A 7,303-nucleotide genomic window follows, 5' to 3' on the forward strand; every position below is an offset into this window, starting at 1 on the left:
AACGAATTAAATCATGTCATCTTAACAACAGCTAATGAAGCAGGTACTGTTTTATCCTCATTTTACACATGGGGGGATTGCAGTCTGGAGAAGTTAAGGAACTTGCCAGTCAGTAAATAATCTACTGAAACCCAAGCATTTGGCTCCAACGTCCATGCTTTTTTTTTTGCGATACACGGGCCTCTCACTGTTGTGGCCTCTCCCGTTGCGGAGCACAGGCTCCAGACGCGCAGGCTCAGCAGCCATGGCTCACGGGCCCAGCCGCTCCGCGGCATGTGGGATCTTCCCGGACCGGGGCACGAACCCGTGTCCCCTGCATCGGCAGGCGGACTCTCAACCACTGCGCCACCAGGGAAGCCCAACGTCCATGCTTTTAACCCCTGAACCAAACGTCCTATTTACCAGGAAGGAAACTGAGGCATCATGAGTTAATTAACTTGTCTACAGTTCCATACGTAATATATGGCAGAACCAGAGTCTGAGCAAGCTGCCTGGGCGTGAGCCCACTCTCTTAACTGCACTGAACACATGATAGACGTTATCCTAGTTGGTACTCACAGCCTCTGCGTGAGGTTGATGTCATTATGCCCATTCTACAATGTTGAGGTTCAAGAAGACTGGTTAATTTGCCCACATGCAGATCATAAATGACAAATCCAAGTTATAAATCCAGATTTTCTGACTCTAGGTTCAGTACTTGCTTGTTTATATTCTTTTTCAACTGCCTCTATTGACATTCAAATTTTTCAATACAGTTTAAACAAAACACATGACCTGTTTCCTACTTTATTCATTTCATGTAATTCAAGAACACTTTTCCTTGTTACTAGGTAGTTTCCATAATTATCAGTGTATTGGCAGCCCAACAGGACCCTGCAGTGATAAATCATAATGTATTTAAACACCCCGTTGAATTTCTTTTATATTTTTCTGCTATTATAAATAATGTCACAAGAAAGACATCTGTGCAATATCATATTTCTTTTAAACTTTTTCTTCAGCAGTAGTTAAGTGCAGCTTCTCTCATTTTGCTTGATTTTCCAACAATTGATTCAACCTTATGCAGAAAACAGAGCATCACCTCCCAGCTGACAGCAGTAGCAGCAGACACTTTCCCACACTTTCCCTGTGTGAGCTGCCTGGAGTGATCTACTCTGTGACTGTTTCAGAGGCATTCAGCAAATCGAGTTATACCACCTACTTGCTGGCAGAGTGTCCATTAGCTGGAACGTGGCCTTCTGTCTTCTGGTGGCATCTTTCTTATGGCTGCTGCGTGCAAGGACCCAAGCCTGAATCTCAAGAATGGGTGTCAAGGTTGGGCTTTCGATTGATGCCACCTATCTGGGAGCTGGAGCATACTTTTTGGAATTGCCTAAACCTCTGAACACCTGTCCCAACTGTGCCTGCCGGTTGGGCTAAAGAGCACAGATGCCTAGTAATTAGTTGGGCATCTCAATATTGTCATCAAGACAAAGTAAATTCTTATCATTCTCACCTCATCTGTCCTCTGCAATATAAATTCCTTGGGAACAGAAATTATGTCTTTGTTGAGTCTCAGTGTGGGTCCTATTCCCAAATGATGCTCAAATATTAACTGATGTCTTCATATGTTGGGTAGGGGCTAGCCTTATGTTTTATTGTTAGTTAAGTCAAACAACAGCTTTCACTAAAATGAAAGATTGATGATTATGGGGAGAGTTTGTGTACTTTGGATTGCATTACAGAAGTAATCTATTTATGCTAATTATCATGTCTCATTCCATAACATTTTCACTGCGTGAAATATTGATTTTTTTTAAATAAAAGTCACCTTGAAAAAGTGATGAGTAACATATTCAGCATAGAGTTGATAAAAAAGAATTATTTTTAATTAATCTAATCTCACTACATAAATAGATTTAAGAAAATAAGTATTTTGCAAAGGTTTACTACTATAAATTCTTCTCAGGGTTATATTTCTGGAAGCATTCTGACTTAGAAAGAAAATAAGGTCATCATAATCTCTTCTTTCAAAATAAATTATTGAGTTTAAAAAAAACTGGAGTTAAACTTTTGATGCCAGGATAGAGGGAAATATTCACCTATCTCAGCCACACCTAACAGCTTTCAATTACTAGATGCAAAATATGAGCTTTGCAGGCTTCCCTGGTGGTGCAGTGTTGAGAGTCCGCATGCCAATGCAGCGGACACGAGTTCGTGCCCCGGTCCGGGAAGATCCCACATGCCGCAGAGCAGCTGGGCCCGTGAGCCATGGCCACTGAGCATGCGCGTCCGGAGCCTGTGCTCCGCAACGGGAGAGGCCACAACAGTGAGAGGCCCGCGTACCAAAAAAAAAAAAAAAAAAAAAAAAAATGAGCTTTGCTTTTGAGGAAAACCTATGTCTTAGGGCTATTTATTTCACTGCCACTTTGAACATTTTCAATATTTAATTAAGAACTTTAAATTTATCTTACATTCTGTGTAGCAGCTAAATATGAATTGTTACCAGCTGGGAAGTAAGAAATAGAAATATACTACAGCAACCTCTAAATATAAAAATATTAATACATCAATGTTTATAGTCAATAGCAAAAGTGAATTACAAGCTATTAAATATTGTTAGATAATTTTCCAATTTCTATAATTTTCAAAATCTATAGAGCAAAATTAATGAGTACTTGTGTTTTGATCTAAATTTCAAATTCTGTTTTATAGAAAATAGAAAAGAGAAGGGTTAATTGTAGAAATAATTAAATCATTTCTGAGGCTTGTCTCCGAGATAAAATTTTCTGGAAATTTTCTGTTCTTTTCCAGCTCTGCAATAAGTTGGGTTCCCACTGATAAGTCCATAGAGCATAGAATAGATGGTTAATGAAAAAATTCAATTACTTTCAAACTGTTGAGAGAAAGTATAGTGTCCCATGTAGGTACATGACTACCTACTGCAGCAGTGGAGGGAGGCTAAGGACTCAGGGATCCCAGCTCTCCCACTGCTTTCCAACAGAGTGGTGCCATTTTGTCTGTTTTTGTTTTGTTTTGTTTTGTTTTTTGCGGTACACGGGCCTCTCACTGTTGTGGCCTCTCCCGTTGCGGAGCACAGGCTCCGGATGCGCAGGCTCACCGGCCACGGCTCATGGGCCCAGCCGCTCCGCGGCATGTGGGATCCTCCCGGACCGGGGCACAAACCCGTGTCCCCCGCATCGGCAGGTGGACTCTCAATCACTGCACCACCAGGGAAGCCCATTTTTGTCTGTTTTATAGATTGGCTTTCCATCTAAAAGTTCTTTCCTGGGGAATCACAGGGGATGAGGTGCTCAACTGATATAATTTAATTGAGATTTTATAGAGTAGGTCTAGTCAGTCATTTTTCTCTTTTTAACTTCTTTTGGCATTCTAGACAAAACATAATTTTAGTGCAGACTTAACGGATGACTTAAATCAATCCACAAAGTGAAAGAGGGGTTAATAGAGACCCAAAGGAATACATTTGGATCTTTAAGTGGTCTAATATACTGAGAACAGAGCCAAAACTGAAGAGGACTAGAAAAGTAAATCAAGCGGTAGGGAAAGGTAAAAGAACTTAAGAGCTAAAAGTCCAGAGGAAAAAATGTAAGAAAATATGCTTTCACTTGAAGCTTTGGTTCAGACATTTGAAGTGGGAAATGTTACTTTTCCAACATTGATTTTGGCTCATCACAGCCAAGATTTTTTACAGATCTTCTTCAATTGGGATTATAAACTAGTAAAAGAAAGGGCTAGACCAGGAAACAAGACTCAGGGAAGTGCAGGATGTAATAAACTGTGAGGCATCCCCAGGAACCCAGGTTCTCCTCTGTCTGGTAGAAACTCCAATTTACTCTTTTATCATGTTATTCCTTCAACAAATACTAATTAAGCTTGCCAAGTTCCAAGCTATTCTAGGTCCAGTAAAATATAGTGGATGACTTTATTGTCTTCATTAGAAAGGGGGAAATTACACAATTGGGAACTTTTCAACCCCCACTCCTATCCCACCTTCTTCTGGGTTCCTGTAGTACTTTCTAGTATGTTTAGTAGTGTCTATCACATACTTTTAAAAATATACTTATTTTTGCATGTGTTATTCCCTGTACTGCAAACACCTTAAGGTACAACCATGCCAAGTTCCTTGAGTCCTAACATGTTGCCTTCTACACAGCAGGTGCTCAACATGTGTTTAGTGGATTAAATTTTATAAAACCATAAAGGTAGATATCATTTAAATTAGAGCAAACAGAAGGTGAACTTTCTTCTACTTGCTATTATACTAGGACATGCTTAGAGTTACACAGTGCCTTTCTTCAAAGAGCTAGTATATGTTTCATTTATTTCTACCAGTGGCCTTGAAGGTGAGTAAAGACAGGTATATTAACTTTAAATATAGAGCATCTGAGCAGCTGAAATCATATTAAATATTTATTTTATAGTAGAGAAATCGAGATCAGGAATGCAGTTCTCCTACTTCATACTTTAGTATCTTTTTTAACAAGTTTCCACTATCTAATCATTAGCCAATGCACTTAGCCAGCCTCTCTCTTCATTTTGGTCATTTTGACTGGTTACACTGGGAGAGAAAACTTCACATTACTGTTCACACATCAGACAGTGCTTGTCAAATACCTATTCAAACAATCAGATCTATATGTTGGTGAAGGTCACCTGAGAGTTACTTAATGCTATGTTCAGACATGAGATGCTTATAGTGCATACAGATGTTCCAGATGAAGAAACAAAACATCACCTATGCGTCCGTTTATTACGTACACATTTTAGAATATTTTAAATATGTACTATGTGCTAGGCACTAGGAAAAAATAAAGTTTACAGTGTAGTGGGGAGAAAAAATAATAAGCAAGCAAACCCCACTAATACCAAAAAATTACTAAATACAAAATGTAATTAAAAAATCTAATGTAGTACTATGATAGAGAATAAAGTGGGAAATGAACCTATTTAGAAAGAATAATAAAGCCTCGTACCACCCTCAGGAGTTGAGAATTAAGCCGAGATGGAACCAGCCATGTGAAATTCCAGAGAAAGAGCATTCCATGAAGAAAGGATAGAACAAATATTCTAAATTGGGTAAAATCGTGGGCAGGAAAGTAAAAGACAGTATGAGCAGAGTACAGTGAAAGATATGAGTTGAGATTCTAGAAATAAGCAGGGGTCATTTCATTTCAGGTCTTTTCCAATATACGAAGTTTGGATTTAATTCAAAGTACAATGGAAATCCACTGAAATATTTTAAAGAGAACAAGTGGCAAAATCTACTTTTAAAAGATCATTCTGGATGCTATATTATAAGGAGAATAGATTGTGAAGAGAGGATCAGTAAAAGGAGTAGGGACACTAAGAAGACTACTGAAGTAGTTCCAAGTACTACAGTATTATACAGCTTAAATTGGAGTGCTGGTAATGGATGTGGCAAATGGTGAGATATGAGATGTAATTTATGAGTAAAATGTGCAGGAGTTCAAGCAGAGGGATTGGGAGAAGAAAGAATAAAGGCCTTTCCTCAAGTTTCTGGATTAAGCAGCTGAGGAGAAATGTTGTACCATTTACTGACTTGACATGAGGAAGACTATGGATGGAACAGGATTCACGAGACTGATGCTAAAGGTGGGATATACATAAAACATCCAAACAAAGATGTCAAATGAGCAGTCAGTTGTGTAACATTGGATGTCTAAGTTTGGACCCAGAGATATAAATTGCAAGTCACCAGCATATAGATGGTATTTAAATCTGTGGCAATGTATGAGATCTACTACTGAATAAAGGCTTTAGGGAGAACAAAGACAGGTCTATTACCAAACACTGAAGAACTCAAAGCACTTAGAGATGAGTTTAGAGAAAATCAGCAATAGAGGCTGAGATGAACAAAGGGAGGGGAAGAAAACTAAAAAAGAGAGATGTTACCAAGCAAAAGAATGTTTCACATAGATTCTCACTGTCAAATATGTTGAGAGGACAAGCAAAAGAAAAGAAAGCGTATATTAGATTTGGAGTCCATACATTTGTTCTCTACATCTGTGTCTCTATATAAACGTGTCAGAGCTCTTAGCAAGAGTGGTTCTGTGGAAATGCTGGAGACAGAAGCCAGATTGGAGTATGACTGACAAATGAAGAGCATCTGATAGTGCTTAGAGAACTCTTTGGAGAAGGTTGGCAGTGCAAGGCCCTTCATTCATTTGCTTCTTTATTCATGTTCCTAATTCAATTTACTAAACAAAGAATGTCTAATTTTAGCAATGAAATTTTCTGTTGATCTCTTTAAGATACATGAGTTGCAAAATGTACCTGCAAGTAATAGAATGACTTGATCTGATACAGAATTGTTGACTGTTAGCCAAATAGTTGTAAAGAAATGTCTGTCCAAAAAAATTGATGATTTTGGTTTTAAAACAGCTGATCTTGAGCCATTTTTCTGACAATAATTAAAAGACAGGACTGGTTATCTACTGAGACCATTATTAGCATATGTTAATAAAACCTTAACATGAGAAGATAAGAGAATATGTACCTCTTTTATCTCAGTGACAGGAACCTTATATATAATTCAACAAGAAGTTGCTTTGGGCCACTGAGGTGCACAGAAAGTGGTAAGCTTAAATCTTTGTTCTCAAGATGCTTAAACTGAGACATAACATAAGCAGTTTTAAACTATAAAGAAGCATGGATGACAGAAATGACAAGAGCTGTGAGAATTTGAAGAAAGATGAAGGTAGATCTCTTATGTTTTAATTATGTTTTAATTAAACTTACATATTAAACAACTAACTTTTATGGATCTGAGCTTCCATATAAATGCATGACAAAATTGTAGAATATACGTAAAATAGATGCTTCATTGAGCCAGGGATATATTGTGAATATTATAAGAAACCTCACTCTTTTACAGAAAAACATGATTTTCCTGTCAAGCTGTACCTTTCAGAAGCTTGTTGATATACTGTTTTCCAACATTTTCTCCTTATCCGAATATAAGTTCTGTGGGGATTGTCATCGTTTATCATCTATTACAAAAGGAACAAAGTTAAGTCACAAATATTAGTACTTCAGTTACAAGTGACAGAAGACAGAACTCAAAATGGCCAGTGGTAGGAGTAATCCTGCCTGAATCACATGACGAAAATGAGAGATGGAACCTTTGCCAAAGATACTCCTAGAAAGGTGGGAAATGAATATTATGCCATAAATAGATGAGGTCCATTGCAGCCAAACAGGGTCAAAGCCACATCAAAGATCTTTCTAAAAACTTCCATGAGTTATAGAGATAAAAACTAGAGTATGAAAACTATCATTT

The sequence above is a fragment of the Globicephala melas genome, chromosome 6 (genome assembly GCF_963455315.2).
Source record: "Globicephala melas chromosome 6, mGloMel1.2, whole genome shotgun sequence".
In the NCBI taxonomy this organism is placed as follows: Eukaryota; Metazoa; Chordata; class Mammalia; order Artiodactyla; family Delphinidae; genus Globicephala; species Globicephala melas.